Source organism: Balearica regulorum, chromosome 1, assembly GCF_011004875.1.
Source record: "Balearica regulorum gibbericeps isolate bBalReg1 chromosome 1, bBalReg1.pri, whole genome shotgun sequence".
Classification (NCBI taxonomy): domain Eukaryota; kingdom Metazoa; phylum Chordata; class Aves; order Gruiformes; family Gruidae; genus Balearica; species Balearica regulorum.
In genome coordinates, this window is record NC_046184.1 from 4,051,070 (window position 1) to 4,068,402 (window position 17,333).

Below are 17,333 nucleotides of genomic sequence, written 5' to 3' on the forward strand. Positions count from 1 at the left end.
TGATATGGAATCTCCAACAGCAGAGACTTGGGCAAGCAAAGAAAGACGCTGAGTTTATTAAGCAAAGTAACTGAAAAAGAAATTGGCAACCTCTTCTTTCTTCTTTTCCTCCCTTTTATCCCGTAGAGATAAAATATTGGAAACAAAATGCAAGCAAAAGGATCTGAAGCTAAAGCATCTTACAGAGAGAAGCAGCTGGGGGGAGGCAGTCTCCTGCTCAGAGAAGATACTCTCTTGGGCATAAAAGTATTTTTAGCATACAAACCTACGGTACGATCCTATAGAATTTAGCAGGAAATTATACCTTTCTGTTGAGCTCTTAGATGATATTAAATCAATGTAATAGAATTTTAGAGGTTATTAAAAACTCTGTAAAAATTAAATTATTCTCTGTTTAACTCTACAGCATTTTAAAATAACTTCCATAAAACTGAGTTAAATTTTTATTGACTCCCACTGCTTTCTTTCCTTACCCAGTTCTACGAGATTTTTCCCATAAAGGTGTATTATGTAACATTAAAATTGCATATTTTCATTTGTAAGTGGACTGTCTTTCAGCTATTTTAGTCTTTATTAAAATATACAACTCAATAGTACTAAAAAATTAGTAGCACGGCAGAAAAATCTTATAAAACTTTCACAGATGCATATTGAAAGAAAGGCGTTAAAATCACTTAAAATCTTTTGAAATTGTAGGCTTTAAACCTTGGAAGGTCTGGTATAATCTGGATATTGAAAAACCTATGGGACAATTAAAAGCGCAAGCAGAAAAGGGCATTAGAACAAATAGGAATTTTTTAAATGTATGAGACATCGTAAGGAAACCTCCTAGGAAACCGATAATCTTACAGCCCATCGGAGAGTAAAAGGAGCAATTAGGATGTTGCAAAGAAGAGAAATTATTTCTTTGTGTCTGTTTCCAATCCAGAGATTGTCACTGAAATACTTGTTCTGTGCTTGCTCGTTGCATGTAATAAATCTGGGAATATTGTCAAAGAATCAGGCTAAGCCCATGCCTAAATATTTTGCTGGAATAACAGCATTAGCAAAAGCCCATGTGCTTTTTATATTATACCGGAAAAAAGTCAGCATAAAGCAAAAGATGGATTATTCTGCTAGAAGAAGCTTGTTTACCCAAAATTAACAAAAAAATAAAGTGTTGACAAAAGATAAGTGTGTGTAATATCTCCATTAAGGCTGCACAGCCTCTGACTTCCAGGATGGGTCATGGCTGACCTGCAGGGTTGAGTAGCTCCTTCCCCATCGGTGGCTTCTGAGTCTGCGCTGTAGAAGGGTTGGATAGCCAGGAGAGCTCATGCTAGCCCCAAAGGATGTCTCTTGGCAGCAGTTGACCAAGAGGCACGTAAAGAATGAGGAGCTAGCCTCGACTCACAGGAGGAGCCAGCGGTGAGAGCATGGGTAGGGTGTCCATGCTAGTGCTACCTGATGGGTCTTGCTGTGGTATGCCTGGTCCTCTTGCTACAGAGCTTGCTGTGGTATGGTCCTGGTCCTCTGAGCATGGAGCACACTGTGGCTTCGGTGTCCTTTGCACAGAGGACAGGCTGGGTCATACGTTGGTCTTTCTTGGATGTGGATTTAGGATGTGGCCAGGGCTTGGTTGTTTTCCTGGACCTAGGAACCGAGGAGCTGGTTTCTCACTATGGGCACTGCTACTGTGCTTTTCAGGCACCAGAGCATCGAAGGCTGAGCTTCATTCCATATGGGGGTTGGAGAGAGGCAGGTGTAAGTTCAGAGCACGTGCCTGTAATGCCTAGCCCTGGTACATAAAGGACATTTTTGGATGTTCTCATGCAAACCACACCAACAATCCCCAAGAAAAAGAAGGCAAGTGCCCTGGGCTATGTTCCAGCCATGGTCTATACGTGCTGACTATGTTGCCTGAGGCTCTGCTTTGAGACAAACCCAATTACCGAGCTTCTTCTAGTACCTCTCTCTGAGTGCTGGAAACCTCTGCTTATCTAGAGAAGTCATATGAAAGTAGAAAAAGAGATGCTGGGAAAAAAAGGACAAAGTAAAGAATAAGAAGTCTTTAGGACTGGTTAATGTACCTCCTGTATTCTGGGGAAAACGAGCTGTGAACCATTAAGCCACTAGGAGATATATGCCTTCTTTGCATTAAAAATCTGTGACAAATCAAAGAACTGGAGCACACCTCAGTAACGCTTCTTGACAGCAACTGCTAGGGAAGAACAACCGAGTAACAGCCATACCGGCTGTGTTCCTTGGCCTCAAGTCCATTTGGCAACACCCGGCCACCAGGATAAACTCTTCTGCTCTCCAAAACAGGGACCTTATAGCCAAACCACTCATCAAGAGTGTTAAGCTCAGGACTGTGTCCAGACATGATGTGGGAGAGCATTCGTTAGCCTCAGCCAAAACTATACCAGGGACCACACTAAAAATTTAAGTGCGGGCAATGCTTGACCCTGTTCCCTGACCCTACTTAGTCATTAGTGTAGACGCAGCTGTTGGATCAGACCAAGGTCCAACCAGTCCGACAGACGACCTCCAGCAATGCCCCTATGTGCATCCCCACACCCATGTGGCTGTTTGCAATAAGCGAATCTCCACCCAGGAGAAATTGGTGACTGTTGGATCTGTCTCATGTCCTGCAGCATTGCGCAAAAACAGGAAAGCCGTGCAGTCACCGTGGCTAAAAGTAAATTCACGATTAGCTAATATGTTTTGCTCTAATAGTAACACAGTGGTGTCTGGTGCTAGCTCAATAGCCAAAAATGACTGGTGATAGTTACACCCTGTGCTTTGCACAGAACAATAAATAAATGATCCAATGCCTTGCTTGGTTTGTCCCGTTCCTTTGCTAAGGTGCAGGCAGAAATGCCAGTCCCAAGCTCTTGGGGGCAGGACTTGTCATGTTTTAGGCTCACACTTCCACTGTCCTCCATTCATCACTGTCCCCAGTGGCTTTCAAAAATCTGAGCTATGAAGCAACTATCCAAAGTGAGTGCAACATAAATAGTTGTGCTGGTTGGCTCAGCCTGTGCCCCGTGTGGTCACTGTCTACGGCAAAAGGAGCTGCAGGAACATGCAAAGGAGACTTTTCCCATGTGCATATGCCACACCTCATGTTAGGGACAACTTGTGTCCCCCAGCACAGCTGATGAGTGGGTGGAGAGGGTAGGGACATGGCCTTGAACTCCTTCAAGGCGCACCATGTCCCTCCACCATGATGGAATCCCATCTCCTTCCACAAAGTAGAGTCGATAAAGGAGAACAGCAGCAAGGACCTGCTAAGAGTTTTCCCCTCCTGTTTCCACATACAGAGCACTTCCCAAAGGAGCCAGGCAGAATCTGGCCCAACATGAATGATGTGGCTTTTGGCTAGCCCTTTTCACCTGTGACTCTCAAAGCATTTGGCAAGGCGCTCTCTTCACTTTCCTGTAATTGCAATAATCTAAGCAATGTGCATAATGATTCAGAGTTTTTATAATTACATACCTTTGTCCAAAGGACACGGTACAAAACCGTCTATTTGCAACACAAATTAATTTCTCCTCATTAAGGTTGCAGTCATGAGTTAATTGCATGGAAAGAAAATGCAGAAGACTTCAGATGCTATCCCAAGAAATTGTTGCTGTCATTCATCCAGCTGGTCAGGATGTGATGATCAGTATCAGTTACTCAGCAACTGATCTGGCATTGGTCTCCTTTGATTTAAGGTCCCGTAGACTCACTTGAACTTGCATGCAGAAATAAGTTCTCCTAAGGACAGATGAGTCTCCTCTTGGAAATGTAGTATTTCTTGTGAATCCTGAAATTCCTTTGTATTGGAGGGATGTTCGGTTGTTGTTTTTTTGGGTTTTTTTTTCCACTGAGGAGCTGACTGCTTGTGAATCAGCCTTCTGAAGAAAAATTATTTTTTCTGATAATTTAAGGTTTAGCTAATGCACAGGACGATCTTTTGGCAATGCTGTGATGCAAGCTTGACGTTTTCAGGTTATAAACCTCACGCAAATAAAAGGAGAAAGAAGAATGGCTTCGGAAAAGTTCCATTGGGCTATAAGTCAGAGGCTGTTCTACAACATTTTATCTCTGAAATGTCATGCTGTACTGGCCTCAAAGCAAGAAGAACAGACGGTTCATCTAATACAATTATTTTAGGATCCTTTCATCATAAACAGTGTGCATGCCAAAATGAAAACGTATCATGGGAAAGCATTTCTCATTGAAGCCTGAATCTCCTCCCTAATGTTTATTCTATGTCATGGAGAAGACTAGGGGCCAAATACACTCAGGGTTAAAAACACTGGCATCAGTTCTTGCAACACAAATCTGGCAGAGATTCAGGATGTGACAGCTGAAGGAGGCTGCAGACTCCCGTGTACCAACAAACCAGTTGATGCTTAGTGCCGGCGAGTGAGGAAAGGGGACGATGAAGGGAAATGTGAAGCGTGCCGTGGAGGCTCGCTCCCTTCTGCAGCTGCTTGCTGGCATCCTGGATCCCTGCCGTGGCAGTGAAGTGGTGTCTCAAGTGCCTGCAAGGTGCAGAGTAGGTGGGTAGCAGCAATATACTACTCTCGTATTGATGTAAATCCCTGCATGGCGGTGATTTGTACCTCCTTGCAATGGCTCTTTGAATGCCATCCTGGGTGGCAAATCAATCTCTTCTCCATTTTTAAGAATGTCACAAAGTCTTTTTCTTGCAAAAAAAGCTTTCAGTGCTGTTAGTTGAGTTGGGGTTGCCACACAATTCTCTCTTATTCTCAGCACGCTCCCATTTAGCGGATTATTTCGGCTGTTTCATTGCTCCCACATTCCGGGCCATTGTCTTCTGTCTTGCAAACACGATCTAGACTTTTAACAACAGTGATGTTGCATTTTGTTGTATTTAAATTCATCTTATTTCCTCACCGCTCTCCTACCATGGGTCTGGTATGACTGACTTTCAAGTCATCTGAAAGTTTATCAGTGATGATTTTTATCATTTCCTCTTGGTCAATCCTAAAGACACTGAACAATTCAGGGTCCAAAATAAATAAATGGAAAACTTCAATATCTCTAGTATAATTGAATTTCAAATTACATTATAAGATCTCCTGCTGAAATTTTTAATCCATTTAGTATACCATATTACGTTTTGTACCATTTTTCTTTAATTGGGACTGTGTTCAGGAACTGTTCAATAACTTGCAGAAATCTAAATAATTTATAACAGCCTTATCTTTATTAACCAAACTTACATTCTCATTAAAAAAACATTCATTTGTTTGACATGACAGGCTTTCCATAAAACTGCTCAGGCATATCAATCAGGTTAGCATCCTCTAATTCATAACTAATCATAGTCTGTATCAGATTTTCTTTGATATTGTTTGGGATCAGTGTTAAACCAATGAATTTGTAATTACCTGGGATTTTCCTATTATATGAAATATAGTCTTCTGGATTCTGCACGCAATATTCTTACAAAGTTATGCACACAGAACCAACACGCTTGGGCAGTCTAGCAATTTTGTTGGCAATCAGCTGGAATGAGCAGGACAGCAATACAACCAGCCCAGACCCATCCGCATAGGATCTCAACATCACACAACGATTTGGGGAGGGAAAGACCTCCAGACCAAGCTCCTGTCTCACAGCAGGGCTGACTTCAACCTTCAGTCAGGCTGCTCAGAGCCTTGCACAGTTGAGTTTTGCAAGGATGGAAATCCCAAAAGCTTTCTGGACTCCTGTTCCAATAGTTGACCACCTTCATTGTCATTTTTCCCCCTAATACCTAATTGTAATATCCTTTGCTGCAACTCGGGTTTGTTACCTCTTGTTCTATCACTACGCACCTCCAAAAAAAAATCTAGCATGGTCTTTTCAATAATTTCCTACATGTAAAGACAGCAGTAAGCTTTCTCTTCTTAAGCCTGAATAACCTTTACTCTTCTGGGTCCCACCAAGCGTTCTCCATGGGCTCAGCACTGCAGGTACACGCTGGCTCCAATGTGGCAAAATACTCAGCTTCACCAGTAGCCCCACCGATGAGGAACAGACTTCTCGGATACTGAGCGCTACTTATTTGCTGTTCTCTGCCAAAAGGGAAGTTGATAGCTGTATTCATCTGGCTTAAATGCTACTACTCTGTGAGAGTGCTGGTGAGTCTGGAGAGCCCAAGGAAAGCCTTGAGCAAGAGTCACCTGTGTCTAGTTAACGAGAAAGAAGAGGTAGGTGGAATTGCAGGTCTGCTGCTTATGCGACCTTGCAGGTTTATGTTCTTCCTTGTTTAGAGATGTAATCATTTTATGAGGAACAGTGACCCGAAGAGCTGGGAATTTAATTTAATACATTTGATATGAACCTGGGTTTGTTGTCTGATTTACTAAAAGATATCAACACAATTTTTGGTGGAAAAAAAAAATGCCATCTGTGTGCTGGACGTTATAAATCTCAAAGGGTAAAGGGATGTTTCAATGCATAGTACACTCAGACCTCTTAATTGCCTTTCCTAAATGCCTACTCGGTCTCCCACCGAGCTGGAGAGGGGTGCCTCAGCAGGCAGGTGACCTCTGTAATGCTTACAGGAACCATCGTATTAATCTACCACCCTAAAAAGAGTTTTAATAAAGCCTCCTAGCTACTCTCTAAATCTAGGCACTGGGAAGAGGAAGGGAGATGAGGGAATGGGAAATGTCCTCTTTCATTCTTCTGGCTGGAAGTAAAAGTCAGGGCAAGGACTGGCATATTGCAGAGGTGAGGATGGGTTTAAGAGACAAATCGATTATTAATTAGATCTGCAATAATAGAGCAAAATAAATAATGGTTTTCTACCTGGCAAACGAGCCAAGGGTGCTCTGCATAGAGGAACTGCACAATAACTGCCTTGCAAGCCCAGGAGAAGGGCTTTAAATTATATTTGGAAGAGGCTGGCAAGAAAAGTTCAAATGATGGAGCAAAGTTCCTGTGGGAGGAGGAACTTCTTGTTGCTCTCCGAGATTAGACTGAGTAATGGGGAGGAGATTGCTGAGAATAGGAAGGTGGAGGTTAATTGAGTTGGAAGAGATAACAAAACGATGGAGCCTCTTCCTCTGTAGAAAGGAAGGAGTGAGGGAAGCTGAAAAAGGAGAAGGGACATTAAGCTGTACAAAGACTGGAAACAAGACTAGGAAAATTGTATCTGTAAAGGAATAGTGTGACGACGGAGGACTAAAATGAGAAAGGCCAGGGACAAAATTAGGAAGGGATATAGAAGGTAATAAAAGAATGCTCTGTAAAGGTATCAGAAATAAGAGGAAGGCAATGGAAATTATACGTAACTGAATTAACGGAAAATGAGAGAACAGACGTAACAACAGAAAAAAGACCAGACCATTCATTATTTCTTATGCTTTACCCATGGAGGAAAACAAAAAGAAAAAGAAAGAAAAGATGATGAAGTGATATTTATCACAACTACTTTTACCAAGGGGATAAAAGAATCCAAAATAGCAAAAGAAACAGTTAAAGTAATTCAAAGAAGTTAGACAAATTCAAGTCAGCAGGACTGGATGAAGTTCCCCCTAGAGCACTTCAGGCACTAGCCAGAGTAATCTCTGACTCATTAGTAATTATCCAGGAGAGCTCATGGAGAACGGGGGAGATCCCAGAGGAGGGGAGAAGGGCAAACGTAGCGCCGGGCTTTAAAGAGGGGGAAGAAGGACTTAGGGAATTATGCAGCAGTCCGTTTAGCATGTAATGCAGAAAAACAATCAGTTATTAAGCACTCAACTGATAATAGAAATATACAATCAACTAGATTGGATTTGTCATAAAGAAGTGATGTAAAAAGCATCTAATTTCCTTCTTTGAACCCAACAACTGTGTTGTAGAATACAGGAGAGGAAGTATATGTCATATATTTTGAAATAAGCAGCGTTTTTAACACTGTTTCACATGACATTCCCATAAGCCAACTGGGAACTATGATCTCTATGAAATCATCTTAAGACATACTTGACAGAAAAAAACTGTATTCACACAAGAATTACTAATTCCTTTCCTTAGAATTTAGAGGGCTTTCCAAATGGGGTCCCACAGGATTCACTCCTGGACCCAATTCTAATATTTTCATTAGTTATTTGGATGACAAAATAAGGAAATAAAGAATATATAATTACCCTGGAGTATGCGTTCAAAAATGTTGCTACAAAACTGGAGTAATAGTACAAAATCAACCAGTGAGGTCAGAAGCAAGAAAATATGGCAAATCGCTGGTCAAGCAGCCATTCAAAGGAAAAAGAGCCGTGAACGAGACACCGAACAGTGCACAGCTGTTGCCGAAAAAGGCAAATCTTATCTGGGGTGTATGAACAAGATAGGTGTAATAGGTGAAACATCAGAAGCAATTATTCCACTCTAATGAGGGCTCGGTTGGAATATCAGGTGCAGGTTTGGATGCTGCACTAGGAGAAAGTAGAAGAAAGATGGAGACAAATTGTAGAGGGGCTAGAGGAAAGCAACAAGGATTATAAACGGTTCAACAAACTTGGAGGACAGGCTGACAGACTTTCTTTGCTTTTTCCTGAAGGGAAAAGACTGTGGGAGAAGATGAAAACTATCTTCTAAGACAGAGGAGACTTATAAAAAGGGTATTGACAATTGTTCTGGGTACAATAGAACTAAATTGGCTTGATTTCCCGCAAAGATGGTTGTTACTGGATATCTGGGAAAGAAGAAAAACCCACAAATCAAACCTAAAATCTTTCAAATTCAAAGCAAATTTCTTTGAATGAAAACAAAAATTTCTAAATTAAATCCTCGATTAGCCTCTCTCAGGGATGGTCGGATTCTGCTCAGGGCACCCAGGACGGATTCGTGATGTCTCTTCAGCTCTGCTTTTCCAAGACTGTCTTCTCTAGGTGTGCCAATGCTTCCATCTTCCCCGTGCCCATCCAGAATACAAAATATTGATGCAAATCTTGTGTTTGCACTTTAGCATAGCTTCAAACACATTGTTAGTGTTAATTATCCAACAAGAGGAGGAAGCCAGTGATGCCAAATGAAGCATGGAGCTTTCCCCAACCAGTAACAAAATCAATCCTTCCTCCTGTGTCTTGCATAGTTTCATCAATTTTCTTTTCTAATGTATACCAACGTAGCTCTATATAAGCAGAACAAAGAGCCTCCTCTCCTGCAGATCTCCCCCAGACAGCGTGTGGTTGACAGGGCGATGAATGTAGTGCTGCGGTCCTCACTTCCAAGGGCTAGAAAAATTAGTGAATGTGCTGGAGTACAAAGCAGTCATGCAAAAACACACATTGCATGGCAGGGAAACAGAGCGTTTCTCACTTTTTCCTGACAAGGAGCTCCTAATTTGCAATAAAGAAATACTACATGGATAAAGTTTGCCAGAGCTGTTGTTCAAGAAGGGCAGGTGATGAGGAAAAAGGAGGAGGGAGTTCACAGGCAATACAGGAATATACTTTCTCCAAACTCTAGGAAGGTTATGAAACAATCTGTTGGATGTCTCTGGGTAGAGATAAAGGAAGAGAGAAATCAAACAAAACCAGAAGCAGTCTCGTGGTAGAGTCTATTGTACACCAACTAATGAAAAAAGGAGATTGAGGAAGGTTTTTTTTAAAAAAATAAAGGGGTCATGCAATGAACAAGTGCTGATGGACCTGAAGGAAAATGATACACCAAGGTCAAAGACACTGTGAATTTTAAAGTTGAGAAAGAAGATAATCAAAACAGGAGAAGAGGAAGGAATTTAAAATTTTGACTGTTGCTCAGCATAGCCCTTAGGGTCTTTGGGAATTTTCTTGTGCTATGAAGGTGTTACCTTCTCCCTTCTTAGACTAGCACCAAGTTCTGAGTGATCAGACAGGTTTCTGTGGGCATCTTTCTTCTTGTAAAACACTTTGTTTATTCTGTACAAGCAACATGACCGTAGACTGAATTTCTCAATGTAGATCTGCAGCATGGTTTTGGGGAGGGAATGATGTCCATCCATACTTTTGGAGAGGGAGAAACCGAGCGCTGGTCAGCTCCAAATGGTCTTGACAGGCAGCACAGAGAGTCACTAGTACTTATGAATTTGTTGCTGTATTTTACCTCGAATATTTAGCAAAGGCATGATTCCAAAGGTTTTCAAATTAAAAATCACTTTATGGACCTTGTGTGATGCTCAAGCATCCCCATTCAGCCAATAAATAATTCTTATTCTCAAAAGGATGAAACAGAGGCAAAGAGTTCAATAATTTATGTTTGGCAAATTTTGATAAGCCTTAAAGGTGAGACTCCCTTCGTTCACTGGAGAAACGAGGTGTAAAATCAACATTTGTATGGTCTCTGCACCTCTCCGCTTGGGTGCCTGCGGGACGCCGGGGCGGCTGTAGCTAGCGCACTTCACATGTTACTGAAAAGGTGCATGAGGAAATGATCAGAGAGGGTAGGATGTGGTTAAAGCCTCGGTTTGCAAACTGGAGCTAATGTGAGGGAAGTATATTATGTCTCACATCCATTAAGGCCTCCAGCAATCACCTCCCACTAAGACGAAGGAGCAGCAGAGAAGGAATTGTGACTTCCTGAATCCCAGTAGCTCCTGGAGCTGTTCCTGTTAATATTCAATTATGTGCTGCCCTGGCCTTAGAGTGCTGAACTATGTCTGACTCCAGCCCTGAGGCTCAGCTGCAACAAACACAGCTGCAGGAGGCCAAGCCACAGAGAGAAACAACCCCCAAAACAGGGTTATCACACCTCCAGCCGCCTGTGCGGAACCAGCACGTAGGAGGAACCATGCTGTCCACCCCCTGCCTTCTCCATCTCCCTGCTCCAGGCTGTGTGGCTTTGGGGAAGAGGATACAGGTAGGAGGAGCTGGTTGCACTGTGATCTGTGGGCAGGGTCATCAGACTCCTGTTTTTTTTAGCCTGGATGTGCCAATTGACCATATAATGCTCTGCTGTCCATCTCATACCATGCAGCTTCTCCTACGGCTTTTCCTTCATCTCAATCGCCCTACCCCAAGTGTCTCCCATCACTGTTGACCCATCCACCCTCTGATAAACCCCTTTCACTTCCAGATCATGGTATTAACTTGACATTTGCAAAAGGTCACTGTGTTTGCTCTGCCTGAGAGTTATATTGCTCACTCTTTTGTCTTTTTGCTTTGTAAGCCCTTCAAGGCAGAGGCTATCTCCTAGGGTATGACTACATAGAGTCCAGGAAAATGAGGCCCCTGACCTCAGCTGGTGTCTAGCAGCTGTAACAGAGATAATAACATGCTCCTTGATAGAGAGGCTGGCTCCAATTTTATAGATTAATCATCAGAGATTAATGAATCTTAACTTTTATGTGAAAGTCTTCTTTCCAGAAGAGGTCCATATGCAGCATCTCATGGCAGAATAAATAATGACTTAGTTTCAAAGAGCACCAGTACCAGATCACTCCTACATTTCCAGGAGTCCATTCGGATCGTGTGGTATTGCTGGAGTCTATGCTATTTGTGACTGCTGGAGGAACAAATATGGGACATAAGGGAGGTGGCACACAATACATATTTTGTGCACCCAGCTTATGCATATGAAGGCATGGCTTTTTTTAGCTTGCAGTTTGTCACGCTGAAACTGTTTGTTGCATCAAACTAATTGCAATGGAGATGAGACCGTATGTTACGCGTAGCGTTAGGATAACTATACTGCAGTGGTGGGTCCAAGCAAGGTGCAGCTGGTAGAGAAAAGACACCTAACTTAAGCTTTTGCTCTCAGGTAAGGATGGGTCTGATCCCATCCTCCGGTCCTGACCTGACCATCATCCCTGTGTTTGCCTCCCAGCACATGCTGAGGCGGAGATGCAGGGCTAGAGCTCTCCCATGCCATAATCTCAGTTAGGCAGTCGGGAGGGCTCCAGCCTAGGCAGGAACTCAGCACCTTTCCTTTCTGTCCATGAGAAGACACCCCAGGCTTGGCTCTTTGCAAGTATAAGCCAACTCTGAATCTCAGCTACAGCGAGGCTACACCAGAAAGGCAGATTGAGAGAGCGGGGCTGGTAGGACTCAGCAGGCTAAAGCCTGTTGTTGAGACTACACTGCTCTTGGGGGTGCAGGCATCTCAGGGGCCACGCGTCTACGGACCACATTTAGAAGAGGTGCGATGGGGGATCTTTTCCTCTATCTTTAGTGCCCAGACCAGCAGAACACTGGACTGACAAACCGTGCTAGCTCTAACAACAGCCCTACACGCCTCCTCTGCCGTGGTTTGCTTTGGGAGTGACGCAAAAGCTAGATTGTTCCCCAAAATGACATAAAGGCGTTCCCAGGTATGAACTTTTCCCTTTCGTGCGATGATATTCCCTAAACTCCTCTGCTGCTTTGTTTTGACAACAACTTGTTCCCTGAACTATCCTGGTTCATCTGCTTTTCCGTACGAGGCAGCATACGGCAGCGCTGTGGCTCGGCGTAGCTCCGTATAGATTAATTGGCTGGTGCGTACGGGTTGAGTGGCCGGAAGGTGGCTGACAGCCTGATGCGTTATGGCTAAATTCTGCTTCAATTTCTGACCCGTGTCTCTCCCTCCTACCCGAGCACCGAGTTTCACGCAACTTGCAGGAATGTAACTGTCTTTGAAATATCTGCTTTCTCCCAAATTCATCTGAAATTCATTAATGGGTTCAGAAGCTTTTGGGAGAGGGGGATGGATACAGATGTGAAGAGAAAAGCAGCACAGCAGAACCTTTATTTCCTTAGGGAAGCAGCCTAAAGAAATATAAGCATTTATTCTCATCTGTTGCTGGGCTTACGACCCACACAAATAACAGGGAAAAGCGAGCGAGCAGCCGACTGCAGAATGGGAACAGGGAAAATGACTCAGCAAGCTTGGCACCAGTCTGGAGAAAATGCAGGTACATTATAACCTTGCTCGAGCATCAGTCTCATCCGTGACATGACGTAGAAACAGCAGCTAGTGTAGGTATTTGCATCCGACGGAAACATTCCTTCTGATAAATGGTTTAGCTCTGCTCTTGCAAATAGTTATATACAGGAGCAGGGCAGGTGAGAAGCTCCCTTTATATTTGCCGGCAAGGGAGAGAAAAAGTTCAATGAAAACCTCTCATTGCTTTTTAAATATCCTTTTTTCCTGTTATCAGTTGACAAACAGCTGCTGAATTATAGTTTCATACTTTGTTCATGTCATTTTTCCTAAGATCAGTATTTCCTGCTACATCACCTTAGAAACTCGATCAACAAACACTCTGCTCTACACGTAAACAAAGCTTTATTTTACCCTATTTTTGACAGAAGCCAGTGCTTTAGAAACCAGAACATTTCAGGTTCTCTGGGCTATTTGCCTCAATTTCACAATTTGGGTTTGGTTTTGAGGGCCTGTCAGCATTGTTTATACCTAGATCTGTTTGAGTAGTAATGTTTTCATGTGAGTGGTAAAGAAAATATATTTCTGCAAATTGCTTTCTGGATTCAGGCTTTCTTTTCTTCTGCTGAGAGTCTAAATGAAACTGCACTTTCTAACACATGGGAACTAAAGAGTGAAACAAGTTAGAAAGAGAAGTGAAACGAGAAGATTCAGTTTCAGTGACAAAAATGAACAAAAAAGAAGCAAAGACAACATTGATAAGTAATTTCTAAGTCCAGGACCATCTCCAAAGCTCAAGCTGTAATAAAACCCAAGATTGTTATCTCTAACAGAGGAATTGAAGAACTCTGGCGAGCCCTTTAACCATTTCCTTGTGGAATAGCATCGGCTCTTGTCCTGACCTCATGACAAGAGCCTTTTTTTTTTTTTTTATTGTGGAAAAATATGACTGGAGCCCTATAAAGTTTTCTTACTTGCTTTCACAAGATGAACATTTCCCAGGTAGCTGCTGTGAAAACACGAATTAATCCAACAGCAAACAGGGGATTTTATTTGGCAGTTTTAAAAACCTGCACAGGAACCCCAGCTATAGAGCCTCCTGTGATCTGCCACAACACAAACACAGAGTCCATCAGATAGGGATTAATTTTAAGGCAGATATTAAAGCCTATCACATGATGAAGGATTTTCCTATATGTGGACTTCAATGGGATGCTTTAAATCCTGTGCGTGCCCGTGTATATGCACGTGTATGTGCACGCCGGTGTTTATTCAAACCTTTTTCATTCACAGGCAGACATAGCCTTAGGCTTCTTCAGGCCTTTCCAAGGAACATGAGCTTGGGAAGGGGGAGAGGGAGGAGACTTATCTTTAAACCTCACATTTCTGAAAGTAAGTTTTTGAAGGAAACAGGCTCAGGTGGAAGGAGCCAACATCATAAAGATTTTATAACTAACAACGTCTTTTAAGAGGAGGCAGAATCCCTACTCTTTCTTAGTGCAAGACCTCCTTGCAAGAATTTAAAGCAAATTTGGTAAAAAAAGCGCACCCTTTTTACAGAAATGCATCGTTTTGCTTTTCTGCTCAGCTGTAATCTAAAGCGTCTCGGCTTGACAAAATGAAATAAAGCTGTGTGATGATGCGCTGTCACTGCTGCTGCCGCCACTCTGCCTCCTACAAATCTCCCAACGTTGTGCACCGATCTCCCCGTCAGAGCCCAGAAAGGGAATGATGCCTTCTCCTTCCAGCCTAAATCCTGCACCAAACAAACTTACCCTTCGGCTTTGGTAAAACACGGCTCGGGTTTGCAGCAAGCGGCTCTGCCTGAGGTGCCGTTTCCGAGGGTTGGTGTGGCTAGGTAACTCTCTTCCCATGACACAGCAGAACAGCAGCAGCAGCAGCAGCAGCAGCGTTAAAACAGATCAGTTCTGGCAGTAGTCCTAGAAGAATACTTTATGTCCCAGCTCCAGCCTCTTTCTCCCTTAAAGATGATCTGAAGAAGGAAATATGGAATAAAAAGAGACTTACTGAGGTAGGGAAATAAGGCCCAGGGAGATGGAAAGCGAGGCATGCCGGAGCTAGAATCCACAGCAGTGGGACGGTCTGGATAAAATGGCAGAAAGAAACCCAGAGGTAGAAATCCTCCCAAAATTGGATGGGAAAGGACAGATAAACAAAGATAAAGCGTAGGGTGGATAGAGGGAAGACTCTGAGAAGAAGGAAGGAAAGGAGGATGAACTGTTCCTCAGTCAGTTAACTCTTTTCAGCTAAAATAATTAATAATTTCTATGAAACTCCTGAAAATTTTGAAAAAATAATAGTAGAAGTATCTGAAACACTGATCTGTTATGTATTCAGCTCATTGCACAGGCATTTAGAAATGAGTGGGGTAGAGCGCTGGTCCTTCCACTCCGAAAGCATTAGCAGGAGAGCGCAGGGAGATGATCTGCCATCACTGCCAGGATCGGGCCTGCGCCGTCGGACCGGGCGGCTCCGATCCCCTCCCGTGGCTGACGGGATGCGTAACGGGCATCAGCATCAACCCCGCAGATGGGAAAAAGGTTGTTTATATGTCTCCCTTCAAGAAAACTCGGCGGGACACTGAAGAAATTAAATTCCAAACTTAAAATTTATTGCATCTGTGGGTAACGCTTTCATCTGCCGAGGGGCCGCGATTTCCAGTGGGAGCCGTAGGGAAGGAAGGAATGCGGCATGCTTTTCCTCCTTCGGTTTTCAGCAGCAAATCCATCCCCCCCTGCTACAAGCTCACCCCTTGAACCTTGCAACTTGACAGCCAACACCGTCGGTTCGGGCACAGAATTTGGGGAGCTCTCGCGGGAACCGCGCGCCTCCCTCTCACGGAGAAAACCCCGAGAACCCCCCTGCGTATCGTCAGCCTGGCACAGGTTCGGTGATGGGATAGTGGAGCAGGTTGGCTTTAGCTCGCCCATCCCAAATCCTGGGGTCAGGAGCAGAGCTGGGAACAAACACCCACTTCAGCACCGCAGGCAGAACAGCAGCCTGAGGAACGCGGCGCTGCCCGCCCGGCCTGTCCGCACCCCCGGCCGCAGGCAGGCGGCTGGAGACCCGCGGCGGGGTTGCGGAGGGGAAGGGGGGGGGGGAGCGAGGTCTTCTCAAAGCAAGGAAAATAGCTTCATCTTTTTTTTTTTTTTTTTTCCTCTTCTGTGAGGGGTGGCTGTTTGTACACGCGGCTTGCATTGTTGCAATGGCAAGTATACATACATCCCTAGAAACGGCTCCTTCCAGCACCTCTCTACTACAACCTGCTGTAGAAAACCGGCGGTATGACAGGTTAGACCGGAAAATCATTTCCCTACCAACTGGCGGAGTTAAAAACCACATTCGCGACCACCGCATCAACCCCGCACAGCCACACCGACGGCATCGCTCCAGCCTCCTCAGTCTGACACAAACAAGGGTTTTTTTTTTCTTTGGCTGTTTTTTTTTTTTGTTTGGTTTTTTTTTGGGTTTTTTTTTTTTTTTTTTTTTTTTTTTTTTTCCTGCCGCTTCCAGCACCCGAGACCCACGGCGGCCGCAGACGAGCACCGGATCGCGGAGCGGGGTCCGTCCCCGCTTTGCAAGGCGCCTGGCCGGTCGGGGAGCGCAGCGAGAGGTTATTTCCCTTAGCGATCAGCAGCACAGGCGGTGCAAAAAAGGGGAGGGGAAAAAAGAAAAAAAAAAAAACAAACAGCTATCAATCCACCAAAACAAACCCCAAACAAACCCCAACAACTCTAATTAATAATAATAATCACAGAACGAGCGAGCGCAGCAACTTGCTTTGACTCGCAAATCCCGAGGGCGGTAGGTGCGAAGAGGGCAGCCCCCCCGGGGGAGGGCAGGCGGGGCGGCGGAGGGGCGGCAGCGGGGCTCGCAGCCCCCCGGGACGGCCGGGGGTACCGGCGGGTCCGGCGGCGGCGGTGGCGTCACGTGAAAGTCCCCTTTAAGTTTCCATAGAGAGGCCTCCGGGTGTCACATGATGGACATGATATAATGAAACAACATTGTGGGGAGGGAAGCACTAGGGGAGCCCGGGGCGGCTGGGAGGCGGCGGGGCAGCGGTGCCCCCCGCCCCGGCCCGCCCTGCCCCTGCCCCGGCCCGCCCGCCGCTCCGCGCCGCCCGCCGCGCCTGCACCTGTCTCAGCGCCCGGGAGCGCAGCGGGAGCGCGGCAGATGTGGCAGCCCCGCTGATGGGGCTGCGTGTGGCACCCTCCCCCGGGGGAGGAAAGCCGGCGGAGCAGCGGCCGCTCTCGGAGGTAAGTTACCGGCGGGACTTGGGCGGGGGGCTGCCCGCCCGCCCCGGGGGGCGCGGGGTGCCGGCGGGGCGGGCGTGCGCGGCGGGAGCGCCATGTTTGCGCGGCGGCGGTGTGAGGGGGGGTGTGTGTGCGGGGTGTGTGTGGGGGGGGCCGGGGGCGTCGCGTGTCCCCGCGGAGCGGCGGGTGTGTGCGCGCCCTCCCGCCCTCCATGTCCGCATTCCAGCTCATGTTGCGCAGATAAAA

General features: G+C 45.1%; 1 long non-coding RNA gene across 3 annotated transcripts in view; it reads left to right on the plus strand.

Moving 5' to 3' along the window:
• The first annotated feature begins 16,684 nt into the window (after positions 1–16,684).
• Positions 16,685–17,333, plus strand: part of LOC142602637 (uncharacterized) — a 125,204-nt gene continuing 124,555 nt past the window's right edge. For 2 of the 3 annotated variants that reach the window (XR_012836418.1, XR_012836397.1), the window contains exon 1: positions 16,686–17,090. This is a non-coding gene — a long non-coding RNA (uncharacterized LOC142602637). Of the gene's footprint in view, positions 17,091–17,333 lie in introns of all 3 variants that reach the window. The other variant, XR_012836389.1, reaches the window with a different exon arrangement.